The sequence below is a fragment of the Mus musculus genome, chromosome 19 (assembly GCF_000001635.26).
Source record: "Mus musculus strain C57BL/6J chromosome 19, GRCm38.p6 C57BL/6J".
Lineage (NCBI taxonomy): Eukaryota > Metazoa > Chordata > Mammalia > Rodentia > Muridae > Mus > Mus musculus.
In genome coordinates, this window is record NC_000085.6 from 55,125,358 (window position 1) to 55,145,564 (window position 20,207).

At 46.7% G+C, this 20,207-nt stretch overlaps 1 protein-coding gene and 1 long non-coding RNA gene across 7 annotated transcripts in view; one reads left to right on the forward strand and one right to left on the reverse strand.

Moving 5' to 3' along the window:
- Gpam (glycerol-3-phosphate acyltransferase, mitochondrial) overlaps nucleotides 1-1,962 on the reverse strand; it is a 59,685-nt gene extending 57,723 nt beyond the window's left edge. The window contains exon 1 of one of the 3 annotated variants that reach the window (XM_006526694.2): nucleotides 1,657-1,962. The gene's annotated coding sequence lies outside the window, so the exon portion shown is untranslated. The remainder of the gene's footprint in view (nucleotides 1-1,656) is intronic. The other 2 variants (XM_006526692.4, NM_001356285.1) reach the window with 2 other exon arrangements.
- On the forward strand, nucleotides 1,864-15,483 carry Gm31418. 4 transcript variants are annotated; one of them, XR_877930.2, is made up of 6 exons: nucleotides 1,864-2,042; nucleotides 4,622-4,727; nucleotides 7,980-8,154; nucleotides 12,168-12,328; nucleotides 13,238-13,569; nucleotides 14,199-15,483. It is a non-coding gene; the product is annotated as a predicted gene, 31418 (long non-coding RNA). The 4 variants fall into 4 exon arrangements; XR_386803.4 differs by lacking the exon at nucleotides 4,622-4,727; XR_386805.4 differs by lacking the exons at nucleotides 4,622-4,727; nucleotides 12,168-12,328.
- Nucleotides 15,484-20,207: the final 4,724 nt, after the last annotated feature.

The following is a 20,207-nucleotide window of genomic DNA, read 5'->3' on the forward strand; positions in this document are numbered from 1 at the left end:
GCTCACATGCAACCCGCAGGAAGCACAAAGTGGAGTAGCTCAACCCACCACTACATCTCTTCCTTTAAATGAGTTGATCCATTTCTCCCCCAGTTTGTCCTAAAGTCAGTGAGTAAAGGCACATGGAGGAGTATCAGCAGGGAGTGGAATGTTCTCCATCAACGTTTAGACATGGTGAACAGTAAGAATACTGCACATCAGAAACTGGGTTGTCCCAGGGCCTGGCTGCCACACCACACCTGCTCCCCGCCCTGGAAGCTCTATCAGTCTGGCACTGGCAATGGATCAGAAACATTAGCAAGACAGCCTAGAGTAGCCCAGGAAGTTCATAATTCTGGATTTGCTTACAGAGAGAGTAGATACACTCACCAGAGATTAACCTACCTGACCCTTTGACTTGACCAAGCCAGGATCAGGAGCAGAGCAGGGGTGCTTTTAATCGGATAGTATTAAATGTGATGTGATATGTCTATGGAGGGTCATGGGGCTCAAGTACTATCCATTCAGCAAGAGAGAGAAGATAGTGTGAAGGGGAAGACCAGCAGAGCCAGCAGAACAGGAGCTAGCCAGGCCACAAGGAGGGAGGAAATGCTCCCCAAACAGCAGAGAAGAGTCAGGCAAGGAGCTATACGCCCTGCAGTGGCTTCTCCACCCTTACCATGCCCCTTACAGATGAAGAGGAGCAGAACTCACTAGCATCAGCTCCTCAGACCCATGACTTTTGCTCCCAGAAAGGTCAATGGGGCTCCACAAAGGAAGTTCTTGGGGAACCCAGAGAGACGAGAGCAAGGAGAGACCTCCATCTGTGTAGAACCGCAGGCAATGAAGCCATACTCTACCACAGACAACAAAGTAGAGACAATCTTGTGACAACAGGAGAGGTGAACCTAGGAATAAACAGACTGATGGAGAAAGGTTGTCTTAAACAAACAAAAAACACAAAGTATCACTGAAAAATACTTTCCTGTTCAACCACTAAAATAAAATGGCTTTCTTTGTTTTAACTTTGTGTCCTGTCTTCCTCCTACACTTCCAGGTCAGGCCCTTTTATCCACCCTGGAGTGCAGCTCTCCTCTGTAGAAGTTGTCAATCATAGAACACCCTACCAGACCCGAGGTCAGAAAACACCTCTGTGTTGGGAATCTGATGGCATAGGAACCGCCAGGGCACAGGCAAACTTGGGAACTAACTTAGACACCGAGTGCTCAGCCCAGCACCTCTCCTCTGGGCTTTTATTTTGCCTGAATGTGAATGAAAAGACCTGGATTCTTAGCAGTCAGCAGAGCATTTGAAGGCCACGTCCCATCTGCAAATCACACTTACTGGTGTTTCGAGTGAAAGTCATCGGGGTCTTCCCTGAGCCACGGTGACAGATAACAGATGTCTAAGGAGTGTGTAGACTTACAGAAAAATGACTCGGGATACAAACAAACTCATGCAACAAACTGTATCATGCAACAGCTATATTACAGACACTCCCACACATCACCCGAGCCTCTAACTACTTCTTCTCAAGAGAAGGTCGCCGCAAGTCTCAGCCCTTTCTTGGGCTTCCTCTATCTTGCTCTACCTGCCCTGGGTTCCACTTCACGTCTTTCCTGTGTCTAAAGCCATCATATCCTGAGAAAGGTCCCCATGTCCCAGTTGCTCAAATACCTGTATCCTTGATGTGATATCTGGAGTTATTTTGAATCAGTTGACTAGCAAAGCTGTCCCAGACAGCTTCAGAAGAAGACAGCCCCAGGTGTGGGTGACTTAGAAGCTCCTCCAGAGGCCTATTTGTGTAGCTGGAAGCTGGAGACCTTCGGGTACACAGCAGTAACCCCAGAGAAGCACCGCGGGCAGCAGCCAACAGTCCAGGATGGTTTTGCAACAGTGGAGGAGGAGGAAGGCTCTTTCATCAAATAATAACCAGCCAGAGATAAGGTCTGCTAGGCTGAGCTTGATCAGCCAATCGAAAGCTTCAGAGCATGAGAAGAGGCAGACTCGGGCTTCCGGAGCCAGTTTTAGGGCTCGTTATAATTTAATGATGCTGCACTGGGGTGAGTTGGGGGTGGGGTGTCTTCTTGGCTTCGCCTGGTGGGGATTTTCTACCGGGGCAGGGGAGGGGGAGGCGGCAGGGTGGAGGGTTGCAAAGCTCTAAACTCAATAGCCCCATTCTCTGTGAGTGTGGCTGTATTGAACATCCCAGGGGTCACATGGAGCTCTAGGCTCCTGGTCTGGCTGGGTCTACTTTGCCAGGAATTTTCTCTCACTGCTTCTGGGAAGCTGTGAAAGAGACTTGAGTGGGGCTGAGCAATGTAAGGATCAACAGAGGGCAAGCATGTTTGACACCGGGTGTGCAGCTCTCTGCTGGTGAGGCTGATGGGGTCAGGGACACCTTGGTGACTTGAACTCAGTCCCTTGAGGGGGTTCTCACACCATCTCTTCTTGGTGCTAACTTTCCTGTTTGTACTGATGGGGTCTTTCCATCTGCCCAGCCTTTTCAGCCATAATTCTGTCCCAAGGTAGCACTGATCTTTTAAGATAAAAGACTTACGGTAAAAAAAAAAAAAGATGGTGTCTGGGGGCTCAGTTGACCTGGGGTTGCACAATGGCCTTGCATCGTGCCTGCCCTGTGACCTCACTGCAGAAGCTAAATGTAGGGAAAGTTGCCCCAACCCTATAGAAAGATACACCTTTAGCTGACGCTGACATGTTACAGCTGAGCATTGGAAGCAACTTAAATAGGACCAGTTTGCCATGTGGGTATGTCTTCTGTGTTCATGGCCATCCCAGGAGGCAGCAATCTGAGGCAGAAATGGCGTGTCGTCCTGCCCTCATGACACATGGCACATCACGGGAGACATGAGTTTATTAAAAGGGTCCTTGGTGGAAGGGAGCCAAAGTCTGGGCCAGTGACAGTGCTTGTTGTGAAGGCTTGCTTGTCTAAAGAGAACAAAGCAAGGGATCCCACAGTAGTAATGGGAAGCCCAGTGGAAGATCAGAGGGTAGAGCGGCGCCACATACTGTCCAGGGGACTGCACACAAGAAGTGAACACTGAGACAAACTAAAAGCCAAATTTGTGTCATGTATGTGTGCATGCATGTGTGTGCATGTGTGTTTATGGGTGTGTATGTATGTAAGGGTATGTGTGTGTACAGGTGTTTGTGTGTATGGGTATGTGTGTTTATATGGGGGGGTACATGTGTATATGGGTGTGTGTATATGATGTATGTGTGTATATGTGGGGGTATGTGTGTGCATGTGTATGGAGTGTGTCTATATGTGGGAGGTATGTGTGTATGGATATGTGAGTATGTGCGTGTATGGACATGTATGTGTATAGGCATGTGTGTGTATGGGTGTGTGTGTATGTGTGTGTATGGATATGTGTGTATATGTGTGGTGTGTGTCTATGATGTGTGTGTATGTATATGGGGGGTCTGGGGGTGTATGGGGGTATGTGTATGGGGTGTATACAGGGTGTATGCTTGTATGGGTATGTGTGTCTATATGTGGGGGGTATGTGTATGTATGGATATGTGTGTGTGTGTGTGTGTCTGTGTAGGTATGTGTGTGTATGGGTGTGTGTGTATGTGTGTATAAGGATGTGTCTGTGTGTGTGTATGTGTGTGTGTGTATATATAAGGATGTGTCTGTGTGTGTATGGGTGTGTGTGCATACATGCACTTGAATGACAGAGGTCAAACTTAAGTGCGTTCTTCTGTCACTTTCCACCTTTTTTACAATGTATTTGGTCTTGTTTGTGTTAAGGCAGAGTTCTCACTTTAACCTGTACTAGCTAATTCAGCCCAGCGGACTGGCCTGCAACCCCCAGGAAGCCACCTGTCTTTAACTCCCAGCACCGTGATTACAAATGTACGCTACCATATCATCTGGCTTCTTTTGTACCTTCAGGGCATCAAACTAGGGTCCACAAGTTTGCTTGACAAACACTCTACTTACTCCTCAGACCAAACTCAGGTGTGTATGTGTTGGTATGCGTGTGGTATGTGTACATTTGTGCATTTGGAGGATGCGGCACATGTATGTAGAAGCCAAAGGTCAAACTCAGAGTCTAGTAGCTTCCTCTACCACCGACAATGAGCTCACTATCCAGGCTAGACTGGATGGCCAGCGAACCTCCAGGGTCTGCCTGGTTCTGCCTCCTTCCCACAGTGCTGGGTCACAGATGTCCACAAACCTGACTTTCTGTGTAAACTGAGCCCTCATGAGTCATCTACACACACACACACACACACACACACACACACACACACACACACCACAAGTCTCATTGGGATTAATTCATAGAGCACATATTTCACCCAATTACAATATCTATTTCAAAAAAAAAATCTGCCCATCAATGGAATGAACTTTAGAATATTTTGAAAGACTGTTAAGAAAAGCTTGGGTGGAGGTGCTTCTACAGATATGATCAGAATTCCTATCATATAAATAAATCAAAATTTCAAAGAATAAATGAGGATATTAAAACTGATAAATAGCAAGGAGAGCTGGATGAAGCACTGAATCATGTTGTTCACCTAGCACACAGCACTCCCTGGGTTCTACAGTGAGGAGAAAATAATTTTTGAAAGACACCTCTTCTCATTAACTGTCCCTTCCCTTCAGCCCCCTTCTTTCCCAGCTCCCCCAGAAGAATCCCTGCCGTACTCCACACAACCCTAATCGACTTGGATTCTCAATGGATTCTCCTCTCCTAGACATTTTCATAAAGGTTGTTGTAAATTGTCACTTTAATGTCATAAGTGTTCCTTCATGTTATAATAGGTCCCTGCATGTCATAAATATGTCACTTTCATGTCATAACATGTCCCTTTATGTCATAAATATATCTCTTCACATCATAAATATGTCCCTCCATGTCTTAGTATGTCCCTTCATGTCATAGCATGTCCCTTTGTGTCATAGCATGTCCCTTCATGTCATAGTATGTCCCTTTGTGTCATAGCATATCCCTTCATGTCATAGCATGTCCCTTCATGTCATAGTATGTCTCTTTGTGTCATAGCATGTTCCTTCATGTCATAGCATGCCCCTTCATGTCATAGCATGTCCTTTTGTGTCATAGCATGTCCCTTCATATCATGGTATGTTCCTTTGTGTCATAACATGTCTCTTCGTGTCATAGCATGTCCCTTCATGTCATAGTATGTTCCTTTGTGTCATAAAATGTCTCTTTGTGTCATAGCATGTTCTTTCATGTCATAATATGTCCCTTCATGCATTGCTTCTTTCACTTAGTATACTGTTTTCAAAGCCCAAGTCTTTCAATGTTACTGGTGAGAAATTTCCCTTCTACAAACACATAACAATTGGCTTACCCACTGATGGAGAATGTTTTGCACAAATAATGATGGTGGGATATTCATAGACAAGTGTCCTCTACATTTAACCCTCAAAATCATAGAGGAATGAGGAGGAGGAGCCCGTGAGAGACAGCCACCAAGGGGCTTTTCCCTTAGCAGAGCTATGATAACACAGCAGTAGCTAAGCCTTAGTACATAAAACCCAGTCACGGGTTCAATTCCACCCTCTGTCTACCATGGCAAGACAAAGGAACGTGTTTCAAAGAAATGGTCATAGGAAGCCAGAAACTTTGAGTGATTTACCAAAAGCTACACCCCATCCAGGAATCAAGCCCAGAAGCTCTGTGTCCTTTCTGGCCCAGCTCCTCAACACAAACACCTCCTTATTCTTGCATGCATCAGCCTTGGCTTTTAAGATGTGTAGCTCAAGGTGAGAAGAAAACAAAGAAGACTCTCTAAAAGTGAAGGAGGTAACAAGTAGTTGATACTATGTGGATGAGATGCCTTGTCTTAAGACTCAGAGCCAGTGGGCCTTTGGCAATGCAAAGACAGTGAGTGCCTTACTCTTGGATGCAGCTGGCCCCACTTGCCTTCTCCTGGCAGCTGGCTAGGGGCAATGCCTCCCTAAGTGTTTGGGTTGTTTAAGTAGGAGACATGGGGACTTTAGATGAGTCTCAGGAGGAAGGTGACCTCTTGCATAGCAGTGAGGTACAAAAGTGGATCCTAGAACATGGAAGTCTGAAGATGCAGGAGAAAGAGCAGAGAGAATGTGAGGAAGGTTACACTGGGAGACTGGCCAATTTTCCAGTTTGCCTGTGTCCAAGAATGTTGTATCTTAGCCCTTGAAGTTATTTGTTTAACCCCTGAAGTTACTTGATCAGATTGAAAGATGTCAAAAAAAAAAAAAAAAAAAAAAAGAAAAAAAAGAAAAGACAGCAAGTGTCATAGCTGCAAGAGAGTCCTCCCAGACACTCATCACCTGTCCACTCCCAACATCCACATTCCTGGCAGAGCTCTGCCAACAATCCCCAACAGTAGGAGGAGAAAGATGAGGCTGAGCTGACCATGGGAGAGAGGGTGACTGGAGCTGGGCACAGGTGCCACTTCTGAAGTCAAGACTCCAGGACCCAGTGCTTTTCATCTGAGGCTAAGAATGACAGAACAAGTATCAGGCTTTTGTGAGTACCAAAGGTCTTGAGCAACCATGCAGCTCACAGATCCCAGGCCCTGGATTATTGCATCATGGTCAGGCCAACTTTCTTTGATATCTCTTTTATTTATTTAGGCTCATGACTTGCAGCATTCAAGGGCATTTGCCTAGACATTATCAGAAAGAAAATCAGTTAGATAAGCTCTCTGGCTGTGGTCCAGGCTACTCCCAGACCCTACTTTTCTGGGTTTTCTCTGTAGTCTTTTAGAAAATCAAATTTGGAGCATGAGGCAGTCGTGAGCAGGATCAGAATGGGGCCAGGGCAGGTCAGGAGGTTCATCTTGGGGTAGAGAGACAATAACTCTTGGTACTTTACCATGGGTCAGGTCCTGCTTCCTAGTTACGGTTTCATTTGTAAAATCTCTATGGAACTCTTCAGGAATTCATTGCCACTTCAGAGATCCAGAAAGTCATAATGAGAGGTCTGTTAGCATGCCTAAGCTCATACCATTAATACATATGTAGAGAGACAAAGCTTGAACAAAGGTCATATGACTCAAACCTATGACATCTTCATTTCTATACCATGCTGCCACCCACTCTGTGTGTGTGTGTGTGTGTGTGTGTGTGTGTCTGTGTGTCTGTGTGTGTGTGTGTCTGTGTCTGTATATAAGAGAGAGAGAGAGAGAGAGAGAGAGAGAGAGAGAGAAGGGGTGCTTGCTCATGAACTTGCCGTGGCACACATGTGGAGGTCAGAGGTCAAATCCTTTAGGAAGTTGGTTCTCAACTTCCATACCCTGTCTTAGTCAGGGTCTCCCCTGTGCTCTATACTCCAGGCTGGCTGGCTCCCAAGCTTCTGGGTGACTCTCCTGTCCTTGAATCCTATCTCACATGCGGTGTGTTGTGATTATAAATGAGATCCACCACATCTGACTTTTTACATGAATTCTGAGGATCAAACTCGGCTTTCAGGATTGTGTTGCTCAAACCTTTTCCTGGTGATCCATCTTCTTTGGCTCCACAAGAGTTCTTAGTTCATTTTTCTGTCTCTCTTACAAATGGCCACTCATTTCCATCCTCTTTCAATGACCTGTAGAACCATCAAAACTATTATTTGTATGTTAATATGTAATGTGGGCACCTAGGTTCACACACATCCATACAGTCATCCTTATGAGAACACCTCTCTGTGAATCTCTGTCTTTCTCTGACTCTCACTCTGTGCGTGTTTGTGTGTCTCTCTGTCTGTCTGTCTGTCTGTCTGTCTGTCTGTCTGTCTGTGTCTGTGTCTGTCTGAGTGTGCATCGTTAGCCAGACATGCTTTGTTGCCTTCAGAGAAAGGTGCAATGTCAGATAGGAGAGAACTTGTCCAGCAGGAGACTTCACATGGCTCTGACAACCTGAAAGCTCTTGGCAAGAGAGAAGTTGATGGTGGTGGTCCTTACATTGAGCATAACAGCTTGGCTATGCATAGCTGGCACAAGCTTCAGCCCTCTCCTTCTCCCAGCAGAAGAGTCCTGAGAAATTCCATTCTGGGGAGTGGGGCCTACTGTTTCAGGAGTCTGAGGAGCAGATAGACAAGCGTCTCTTTGGAATATCTTCATCCCTGTGGACACAGTTACATAGCTGAGCTGCTCTTGAGTCCAAGATCCTTCTGCCGCTGCTTCTCTGTGCTGAGATGACAGGTAAGAACTGACAAGCCTGACCAACATATTTTAACAGGACTATGCATATGTTCTAAAAAACACTAACATGGGAGAACCATGGACTCTCAGCCCGAAAGGACCCTGGATATTAAGATAAAGCAGTTGAGTGTGTCGTGGCTGTTCTGTAAAGAACACAGAGAATGAAACTGATCAGCTTGGTTTCTAAAAGGAAGGTCCCAGCGAATCATACATCCTAGAAGAGAGCACCTCAGACGGTGGTCTGGGTCCTCCTGCCTGAGATAGGCCTTCTGTCAGAGTGCTGATTTGTGCCCATTCTGCTTTACAGCCTCTTATGTGTGTTACACTCAGTGGAGGCCTGGATAAGGTTGGGTGGGAACTTTATGCAAACTACAGCTAAAACCTCTGAAGCATAGGTGACAGCGTGAAGTCCAAGAGAGTAGACCATGCTATGGGAGTCTCGTGGATGTATTTTAAAAGAAAACGAGCATTTTAACCTTTCAGAAATCCATACTATAATATTTGCCATTGAAATAAGGGAGTGTGCGGGAAATATCACAAAAAATAGTAACAGGGAAATGTGCATGAAACCAAAACTGAGACAAAATCTATTATAGAAGAGACGTGTTTGTTGTTGATGTGAGTGATAGGTATATTTGAAGCCCAGCAGGGTATATTATTCTCTCTATATATTTTTTCATATGCATTATTTTTTGTTCTTTCATAATGTGTGAGAATAAAAGACTCCACCCCTGCATACTACCTCATCATATGCGAGAGAGCTTACCAATACATGCTTGCTAACTAAATGGCTTATCCACTGTTTGTGCCTAGCTACATTTTAGTTGTTAAGAGTTCCCCCAGGAAGCCAAGCCTCTTGGGAGAGTCCTGTTATACTAGCTTCTCTGGGGGATTGAAAGTTTAAAGCTAACCTGAGCTAAAGAGTGAGTTCAGGGCCAGCTTGGGCAACTCATGAAGCTCTACCTCAAATCTAGAAATGTCAAGAGAAGGGCTGTGAGCAGAGCACACATGAGGCCCCTAAACTCCATCCGGGGTTGAGGTTGGAGGGGTGGGGAGGAGTCCCACGAGAAGCCACACCCTGCTCTGTAGATTGCTTTGAGTGACTCATTAGAGCCATAGCTTCTTCAATGACCTAGGTTTGTTTATAGTCAGATGCTGGTCAATAAAATCATTTAACTTGGCATGCAGAATGGTACTTAAGAGGTACTCAGTGAGAGCCAAAGGGGTGGAGGCAACTCACAGGCACAGGAAAGCCTTAAATGGTGCAGAACACTGCACACACATGCCTGACCTAGTGCCAAATGGGAACTGCTTAAGCTTCCTCTCGGGGTAGCTCTCTTAATCCCTAGAACACGTTGTCCCAGCCATCGGATCGAAACATCACCGCGCTTCTTTATTAGTGCGTCTATCACCTCTTCGCCTGCTTGGTGTGCATGTTTGATATTCCCAGCTAGAACACAAGCTCCCTGGAGGTAGGAACCATGGCGTTCACATCTCTGGTGTCTGCAGTCCTAACACAGAGCCTGGTCTAGGATGCACAGGTAATAAATTAATGCTAGATACGGCAGCAGCTACAAGAGGTCCCACTGTATACAGACCACCTGCTACAGGAGCACGGATGACTGATGGCCTCTTGATACTGTCCCTTTGAGTCCACCATGGCATTCTGCTTAGGCTGCTCAGTGACTGACAAGCATCAGCCCTTTCCTGCCACACATGTGCATGCACACACGCACACACACACCCCACTCTTGCAGACACCATATTGGAACAGCACTGCGGTCAGCGGCTGCTCCGTCATGGCGTCCCCTTCCTCCCTCTCTGCTCACTGGCCTCTCCCTTGCTCTGTGGTCTCTGTGCACCTGCTTCTGTTTATCCCACCCAGCCACTGCATAAGCAGCTCCCACACTGGATGAGAAATGTCAGCATCTCTTTGGCATCTGCCTCTCAGAGGCTCCAAACTGCTGCAGACTTGCTGCTTAATGCACCTGAACTTCGCCCATCACAGATATCTTCCGTGCGTGTATCATCATCGTGCTGAGCTCAAACGTTCTGTTTTGAAGACCTGTGCAGCATTGGCTTGGGCAGCCCTGTGTAGTTAAAACTAGTGCTCCAAGTGGAGAACATCTCACAGGGACCTACTTTCTTTATTCTTAGGATGAGGCTTACAGGGTCTTCCTTCCTCCATCACAGCAACATCAAAGAGATGGATGCTCCTTAAATCACCTCAAAGCTGAGGCTGAAGAGAGGGCTCCAGGGCTAAGGGTGCCTACTGATCATGCACTGACTGCAGTCTTGATCCCAGAACAACATCAGGTGGCTTACGGCTACCTGCCTGAGTCCTGGGGGACCTGGTGCTCTCCTCGAGCCTCTGCATGTGCCTGCATGCCTGTACACGTCACACACATGCACAGAATTAAAACTCAAATCACAAATTTAAAAAATAATAATAATAAAGTGCTCTAAACTACTCTAAGCAGGGTTGGTAAACTTTGGTGCAAAGAGCACGTGATAACTATTTTAAGCCTTGTGGGCCACAGTCTTTCTTATGACTATTCAGTCCTACCATGTGATACAAAGGTCGCCCAAAGTTGTGCATGAGTGAACATGACTGTGTCTCAATAAAACCTTATGAAGATGAAACTTTAATACTGTTTGAGAGTGAGACAGACTTGGTCAGAGGGCTTCAGTTGGCTCATGTGTGCCCCAGAGTCATGGAATCTTATGGTTAGACAATCTAGAACCATCATGATAATGGGTGGCCTAACTGTTCCTCAGACATTCGTGACAGACCTGACTAATCAATGTGGAGAACCTTCTTGAAAGGTCTAGAGGTGGCTTCAAAATCCTCCTGGACCTAGGGATAGAGATGAAGTTAATTTAAGTTGGTCATGTAGGTCTGTCTGTCTGTGTCCCACCCACCCCCATCCTGTTCTGTTTCCATGGCTCACAACAGAGAAACAGGCCATGGAGAGATTAAGTAACAATAAAGATAAAAGTAACTTTAATCACATAGAGAGCAATCTTTAATGTTAAACGTGCTGATGTAGAACTAAAACCTAGCCCTTTACATTTCCAAAAAAGAAAAAGTTAAATTGTTTCTCATAAGGAGCAAGAACCAAAGTCTCTTCTTTTCTCTCCCTAAAAAGCAAGACTCCGTTCTGCTAGGATGGATAGGTGTTTGCTCTTGTTTTTCTCCAGCAGAAAGTGGGGCTGGCTCCATGGCCCTGGGTACAGCCCAGGAGGCATGGCCCATGCTCCCTCTTCTACAGGACAGGCTAAGTGGGGAGAGGCAGTTGTAGGCTTCCTCCTCCCCCTCTAAGCCAGTGTCCTGTGTGCCCTCCTCCCCCCCTTATCTCAGCCTCTTCACAAGGAAGATCAAAGAGTCCTGTAAACTGTGCAGCTTCCTGGTACCGAAGTCCGCTCTAGTCCCAGGAAGCCAAGCTCCTTATTAATAGTAAATAGGTGAGCCATTGTCATTTGGGGCCAGCTATCCTTCTGGAATCTAATGGCGCTCAAAGGAGGCTCTCCACAGTTAAGGTACACATTCCGGAGGCACCCCAAGTTCCCCAGCCTGCAGGATCTCCTCTTTGTTTATATGCAAACAACAATCACAAACAGTTAATAGTATACTCACAGCATCACATTTAGGAACACATGCTTTAGATGACTTCAGCTGGTTAGGGAGTCCCCAGTGACCCCATGTGGATGACAGCTTGGCTGGCTGACAAGGAAGTTTCCAGGAAGTCCCTTGAGGACCTGCAGCTGCTGTCTGGGAGCTAGCTTGCATCCTGGAAGGCATGTGAGCTGATTTTCACAGTAAGGTGTTAACCATTTCCCTTAGCACACAAAGCTCAAAGTTGCCCACAACCTCAGAAGAGCTAAGTACTGGCAAAGGTCTTCCTCCTCCTCCTCCTCCTCTTCCTCTTCTTCTTCATGATCGTTTTTTTACACTTTTTTATGTGTGTGTGTGTTCTGCTCACAAGTATATCTCTGTATCCTGTGTATCCTAGCACTGGAGTTACAGACAGTCGTGAACGGCCTACTGAGACTCAAACCACCTGTGACAAGTGCTCTTAACCACTGAGACATCCTTCGAACCCACAAAGCTCCCATAATGGCCTTGCCCAACAGCCAGGGCTTCTGGAGAACAGACTTTTGAGGCTGGGGACTGGTGAGCATGGTCTTGAAAAGCTATAGACTACAGTTCAAATACTCAAGAGTCCCGGGTCACCCATGTCTTCATCTGACATCTCCCTTTCTCCCCCCTCCCTATATGGCATCCACTCGCCTGGTTTCACTCTCAGAGCTTCTGTTTGTGGGCGGTGGGTTGGAAGGACTTGCTACAGAGCAGTCCTGTCCCCTTCAAACCACCCTGAGTCACTCACAGATCACTCCATCGAATGCTACGGCCTTCTAGTTTGTTTCTAGCCTTCCACCAGGATGCCAGCTTCTTAGCAGGAAGCCCTGGTTACTTTTGTCTGCTCGCTATAGGACCTCTACCATCTGGAAGGAAGCCTGACACAATACGTACTTTCTCTGCACAGGAGTCACAGAGGCCACGAGTCTGGAGCCAGGCTCAGACTGCCTGTGTTCTGACAGCCCCAGCTGGAGACAGGCTCAGACTGCCTGTGTTCTGACAGTCCCAGCTGGAGCCAGGCTCAGACTGCCCGTGTTCTGTCAGCCCCGGCTGTGCTCTGAGGATCACCCACTGCTCCTGTGGTGCTTGTTCATTATTTTTTCAAGAACTTTTTACTGAAACCCTACTGTGTGCTAGACTCCATGCTAGACAATGGGTTTGCAGATAAGATGAGCAAAGTCCTTGTGCGCCACAGCTTAGAATGTCACTTAGGACCTGCCAAGTATCCTGCTTGGGTTTCCAGTAGCTTCCTAAAAAATGGAGTGGTTTCTTTTTCCTAGTTCCTCTCGCCTTGCCTCTCCTCTCCTTTTCTCCTCTCTCCTTCCCTTTCCTCTCTCTTCAGCAAGTTATTTAGTGTATATGTGAGGGTTTCGGAGGGGGCTGGCACTACCTGAATGCCAACCATAGTTTTAATACATGACCATTATGTTCTTCTATGTTTAGGAAGTTGCTTAGTGTCTTGAAGGTGGGGCCAGAAGTCAGTGGTGCATGCAGAGGTCGGGAGTGAGGATTCAGAGAGAAAATACTCACCAGGCCTGGTGCCAACCAACCCTCTGACCTTGGCCCAGTTTGACACAAGGCCCAGTGTGAACACTGCAACCTTGGGATGTCCTCTTCCTCTTATGGTGATTCTGTACCAATAACAGCAAACGTGCATCTCAGAGACCTCTCAGGTTCTTCTCACGCATGAATACCCACCACGACGATGATCCTAGCTAACCACGCATACCCCTGCCTTAGTCCCTGCAGGTGGTCCTGACACCGCAGTACTGAAAGTGAGTATAGTGTTTAAACTGATCTTTCCACAAGGGAAGGTCCCTCAAATTGAACTTTGACTTCATATTATCAGAAGCATGAAGGAGGATACAAGACTTAGTCTTCTCTCTGTGTCTGTCTGTCCATCCACACCTAATGCCTTCTGATCACTTGCCCACTACCCACTCCTTGCTGGGGCAACCTCCTGCCAGAGCCCAACCATTGGCTGTCCTCATTCCTCACTTTCTCAAGTGATTTATCTGATGGCCACAAGGTCCAAAACCTGTTAGGCTCCTACAATCACCAAGAGACCTTGACTTCTGGCCTCACAGCCTCCTTCAGTCAAAACCCAACAAGACTCATTTCTTGAGCAAATCCCACATCACACTGATCCTGACCGCAAAAAGATGAGTTGTTCTGAGAAAAGACATGAGGTTAAAGACACTTGAGCCATCAGCTCTTGCCCTATGGCTGCACATGGACAGGAGTAATTCAAGGTTCCCTGTCATCATTCGCAACTATTGCCCAACCACACACAAGGAGGAGTGCAGAGCAAGCTACTACTGGCTTTTGGAACCACAAACAGTCTAGATTGATTTGTTCTCATAACTCATTGGGCAACCGTGGTGACCTCTTCCCTCTTTGCCAGGCCCTGAGGCTCCCTGCTGACTCACAGCCCATCCTGACAGGCAAGAACATCAGCCTCGCAGATGCACAGTGTACCACCGGCTCCAGCGTAATCCAAGTCGCCAGGAGACATGAACAAAACCACTGCCTCCTCACTAATCATCCCCAGATCTATCCAAATACAACCTTCCTTTCAAAATTGATCATGTCCTCACCAGCTCAGATATGTTTGTAGCAACAGTAACTGGGTGATGAGTGATGGCCAAAGATTCTGTTTAAACCAAAGTCTGTGACACTGTCATTTTGACTGATCTGCTTAAGTTTATGAAATACAAACATTCTGTGCTCTGGGTTCTAAGATATCTATGCGTGTAGGACATATAATATAAAGAACTTTTTAAAATATCACACACCAAAAGACCAATCAATACATGGCCACATTAGACAAAAGGCTCTCAAAAAAGACACAATTCCATATATAAATGTGTGAATGAGTGTGTGTGTGTGTGTGTGTGTGTGTGTGTGTGTGTGTTCAAAACCCCATCCACCAAGGAAATGCAAATCAAAACTGCACTGAGATACATCTGTCTCAAGCAGTCAGAATGGCTGTCACCAAGAGAAAAATACACTAACAAACAGTGGTAAAGATGAAGAGGAAAGGCAAACCTGTCACACTGTGGTGGGAAAGGAACTAGAGAAGGCACAGTGGAGAGCAGTAGGAGGCCCTCAAAAGCTGGAAGCTGCTAACATAGGATTCAGCTCTACCACCTCTGAGAATCTATGTGAAGGAACCTACCACACCACAGAGACTCTGGCACGCCTGTTTGATCACCGCACCATGCATAGACAAGTTACATAATCATGTTAGATATTCACCAGTGAATGAATGCAAGGAGAAAATGCAACACACAATTCATAGTGGAGTCTTTCTTAGCTATAATGAATAAAATTATATCATGTGCAGAAAGATGTGAAGTGGAGATCAAATCAGCCAGATTCAGGAAGACAAATGTCAGACGATCACCCATACGTGGGATTCACATTGAAAAGAACACACACACATGCACATGTACACACACACACACACACACACACACGTACGTGCGTACATATATGTATATATACCTAACACATGCACACACATACATGTATACCTATGACATAAAAACATCCAGAGAAGCATTGGGAAGAGGAGAGGAGACAGCAGAAGGGAAGGAGGAGACTGAAGCATGTAGAAGACAGTGACTATAACCTAAGTGTATGATGCACGTGTATGAAAATGTCATAATAAAACCCATTGTCTTGTATAATGAATATATGCTAATTTTCAAAGCCCACAAAGATCATCTAAATGCATCGTCTTCAAAATCCTCCCAAATTCTGCAACCACAATGTCAGAGAATTAAAGTCAACCTGCTAACATCTACTGGTCACAAGCTACTATGCTATGACACACAGAAGTATGTAGCTTAGTCCTCGAGTCGGGCATGTGATGTAACTACAGGATCAGTACACTTTCTGTTGATGTGACAAACACTTGAAGCCAAGTACTGTACGAAGAAAATCAGTTTGTTTGGCCCAAAGTTTGGGAAAGTTCAAGTTCAGGATCTGGTGGACCATCTGTTCAGGGTCTGGTGAGGCTGAACTAGCTGCAGAATCTCTGAAAAGGACAATGGGAACCAAGTTCACTTTCAATAACTAGCTCCAGGAGGCCAGCATTAATCCCTCCTGAGGCCTCAGAGATCCAACCACCTCGCCACTCAGCCCCTCTTAAAGGTCCCAGCACCCCACACATCTGCACTGAGGAGCAGCCTCTAGCACACACATCTCAGGGGGACAAACCACATCCCAAACACAGTGCTCACTGCGCGGTGATGGAGGTCAGAGACGCTGCACATCCCACATTAAAAAATGATGCAAATTCAGCCTGACACTGGAAGGATCATCTAAGGCCACCCTTGCTGCAAGAGAGGAATACTTTGTACTTTGTGAGCTCCAGAGAGGAGGTAGGCAAAGGAATAGGTTATTAAATAGGCTCCATGGATCAACAGCGTCTGCACACAGCACACACTACTTCTCTAATAAAACACAGATGGTTTTGTACTGTCATCCTATAAGAGGTCATCAATGGCCTCCGTGAATGTACCTTGTGACCCTGCTTTAAGTTTCCTAAAACTAAAAGCTTAAGCTGTGGGTTTTTTTTTTCAAGTTTTGTTTCCGTTTTTGTTTTTATTGGTTTTTTTTTGTTGTTGTTGTTTTTTGGTTTTTTTTTTTTTTTAGTGAATATAAACTATACTTAACAGTGGGTATACTGTGACATTTTCACATTAATATTCTCTCTTACTGTCTCTTGCCCTTTCTTTTTTAAATTTATTTTTCTTTTTATTTATTCGTCTCAATTGTAGTGTCCCTCTCTCTACTCCTCCAAGTCTCCCTACCTCCCCTTACCCAAGATCCACTCCTCTTCCGCATTTTTCCTTCAGAAAAGAACAGGCCTCCCAGGGATAGCAACCAACCAGCATAACAAGACACAGTAAGACTAGGCAAAAGCCGTTATAGCAAGGCTGGACCAAGAACACAATAGGGGAAAAAAGGGGTTCCAAGGGACAGATAAAAGAGTCAGAGACACCCCCCACTCCCATTGTTAGGAGACCCTTAACCCCAAGTTCAAAAACCACAGTATTTCTCTTACCCCTTCTTAATCCTATTCCCAGCTAATCTTCCTTCCGCCTTCCCGTGTGTGTTTGTTGTGCTTGGTGACCCAGTAAATTCAGTTATGTCTACTTACAGGAACATGGGCAACTTACCATTAACTACACCACTGAAGAAAATGTACCCCCCTTCCCCAGCAACCACTCCTTGCTTGTAGATCCTCAGGGAGGGGCTAGCCTCCTCAGGGAGGGGCTAGCCTCGTGAGCTTCTCTCCTGTCCATGAGAGGATGTGGACAGGCTGTGCTTTGTGCCAATCAGGGGCTGGTAAGCACAGCTGCTGAGAGTCCCAGAACGGAGTGGGCATGGCATGCCCAAAAGCGGCAGGCATTCCATAGCATGCCCTCCCCTCCCCCTCTTTCCTGGTGCCCTCAGCCTTGAAGGGTTGGCATCACGGGTGTGTGTGTGTGTGTGAGAGAGACAGAGAGAGAGAGACAGAGAGAGAGAGAGAGAGAGAGAGAGAGAGAGAGAGAGAGAGAGAGAGAGAGAGAGAGAGAGAGAGAGAGAGAGAGATGTCCCATTTAAGGTTGAGCATTCCAGAGTTACTTATTCTAAGCACTTGGACCAGTTGGGAGTCTTTAGCAACCACCACAGACAGCACAAGGAAGCGTCTGTGATTAAGGCCGATAGCATCACTAACCTGTGGATGTGAACAGAACTACTTAGAAGGTAGCTTTCAGGCACATCGTGTCCATTTAACAAAATGACAGCAGTAGTGTTCTATTAGGGCACGACTATGTTTTTAATACACACACACACATATAAGTCTATGTGTCTGCATATACACACTATTATGTGTTTTGTTGTTGTTCAAGACAGTGGTTCACTATGAAGCCTAGGCTAGATTGAAATGCACACTTCTTCCTTAGCCTCCTAAGTGCTGGGATAACAGGTGCAGACCTCCTTACTAAGCATGTATCTTCAGAAACGAATGAATTCCTACTTTGTGCTAGTTGTCTCTAGAGGGTGAGTTTTAGTGTTTCTGTTGATTTTCCCATGCTACCTGTTTTATTCTTTTATTTTGCTTCTCACCTGTAACAGGGGTACATTCCCTTGCAATAAGTAAGCAAGCAATACTCTCTAAGTTGGTAATTACTTGTGGTGCATTGTCACAGAACAACAGTCTAGCAGATGTGTTCTCAGTTTTCATAAATATGCATGAGAAAAGCAAAAGCCTGAAGAAGTGTCTTCAAATGTTTTAAGGCTAGACTGATGTTTTCATTTTCTGCCTCTGCTTTTCGGATGCCTCTGTTTTCCAGATGGATCCTTACGTAGATGTGAAACAAATGACATACTTGGGTCGAGCAGTTGTTCTCGTGGGCTGGGGAGAAACTGAGAAACTGGCTTTGGGAAGAGGGAGGGAAGGGGGACCAGGGAGAGGGAGGGAGAGGAAAGGAAAGAGAATGGACAATGAATGGGAATTCTATTGAGAAACAGGCCTTTGATTGTTTAGGTCAAAAGGCCAGAGGAAAACGTTGACGCCTCCCATTTTCTTCCTACCAGGGCAGTGTCTACTAAGAAACTCTAAACCCCCTTAACATTCTTCAGGGGATTCTCAAGTCCAGGGCTCAGAACTATGCATAGAGAGCTATTTGTTCCTGGGTGGAGAGGCAGCTGGGGAACGGGGCTCACTGTTTCAGCAAATATGGCTGCAGGAAGGGGAGCGTTCCCATCAGCCTCTCGCCACAGCGCTGAAAGGCTGTCCAGCTGGCTGTCCAGCAGGAAGATACCCTTAGGTTTTGCTGGGGGTGATAACCTCTGCGAAAATCCAATAGCTATTTCCTGATCTCTCTCTCTCCCTCCCCCTCCCCTCCCCCTCTCCCCCTATTCTCCTCCCCTCTCCTCTCTCTGTCTCCATGCCCCCTCCCCCAAACACACACAAAAGGAAAGGAAAGGAAACAGGGAAAGTTCCTTCTTACTCAAAGCTTCCAGAACAATGGGGCTAAATTGCATGGTCTGATGAGCAGAAGTAGGCCAGGCCTGGATGGGGGAAGAGCAGACCAGACCTAGGAGAGGGTAAGAATGATCTCAGGGAGGGTAAAGCTTTAGGATCACCCCCCACCCCACCCCACCCCCCCCCCCCCACACACACACACACACACACGTACTCCTCCTCCTGCCACATCTGTTACTTCTAACTAGCACAGCTCTTTCTCACTTGCTTGGTGCTCAAAAATCTTAAACTAGCAATTCAGGCAAGTGTCCCAGGGTTCACAGAAGGAAAACAAAACAAAACAAAACAAAACGTTGGCCTAACCCAGACATCAGGAGAACTGGAGAGAGCCCATAAGAAAGTTCTAAAGGTGGGATGGGGGTTACACACCTAAGGGAAGGCAAGGAAAACAAGGTCCCTCCAGCACCAGCAAGGGCAAGGGAAAGGGGGAGGCTAGCAGTTCTCTGTAGCCATGATACAGGACAAGGGAACACAGGACTTGAAAGACAGCCACTGAGGGAAGCAGGGAGCAGGCAGAGTTTGCACACAGTGCAGCAGAGTGCAGCAACTTGGGGCTCGAGCAGGAGCAACGTGGGGTCAGGGTCTGGTGAGTCTGGCTAGCTTCTTTGAAAACCTGGGCACATAGGGGTCAAGAAGCTCTTCTGGGAACCAGGGACCTGGACTCAGGAGGCTGCTGGGTGGCCTGAAAACTGCCCAGACGCTGGAGTCTGCTCAGATGTCTGTCTAGCTATGGAGGTAGAAGAAGGAGCCAAAAATGGAGACGCTGGAGCATGTCCCTGTTCTGCAGTGTGACATCTGAACAGCTCTTCACTCCGTCAAGTGAACCTTCAGATAAGGTGGCACCTTCAGACCACAACACTGCAGTTTCAAGCTGTGCACCAGGTGCATCTGTGCCCGAGGTGCCTCTATGGCCAATTCTCTCCTCCACACCACTGACCCCTCTCTAGCTGCTACAGTGGGAAGAGGCCTCACTCCTTACGTGCAGGACTGAGTCAGCTTTTCTCACCCTAACTGTGATGTTGGCCAAGCCCCTTCCCTGTTAGCCTAGCTGGCCCCATGTGTGGTGTGATGAGAGGCCCAGGTTTAATGCACATGGCCCTCCAAAGTCCACTGGCTCTCTTGTTCCTTTTGGCTGACCTGGCTCCAACCTCCACACAACCTAAGCACTGGTCAGTCTTGCACTTTGGCCAGAAGCCACTCTGACCACAGCTGGCCCTCCCAGCCCCCTCCTCTCTCAGTTCCAGCCCCAGGGACTCAGTCTCTCTCAAGTTCTGAATGTGCTCTCCATCCCGGGGTCCTGACATGTTCTAGAAGTCCTTCAGCCTGGAGTGCTCTTCCAGGGGGCTGGTGGGTGGGGAGAGAGTGTCC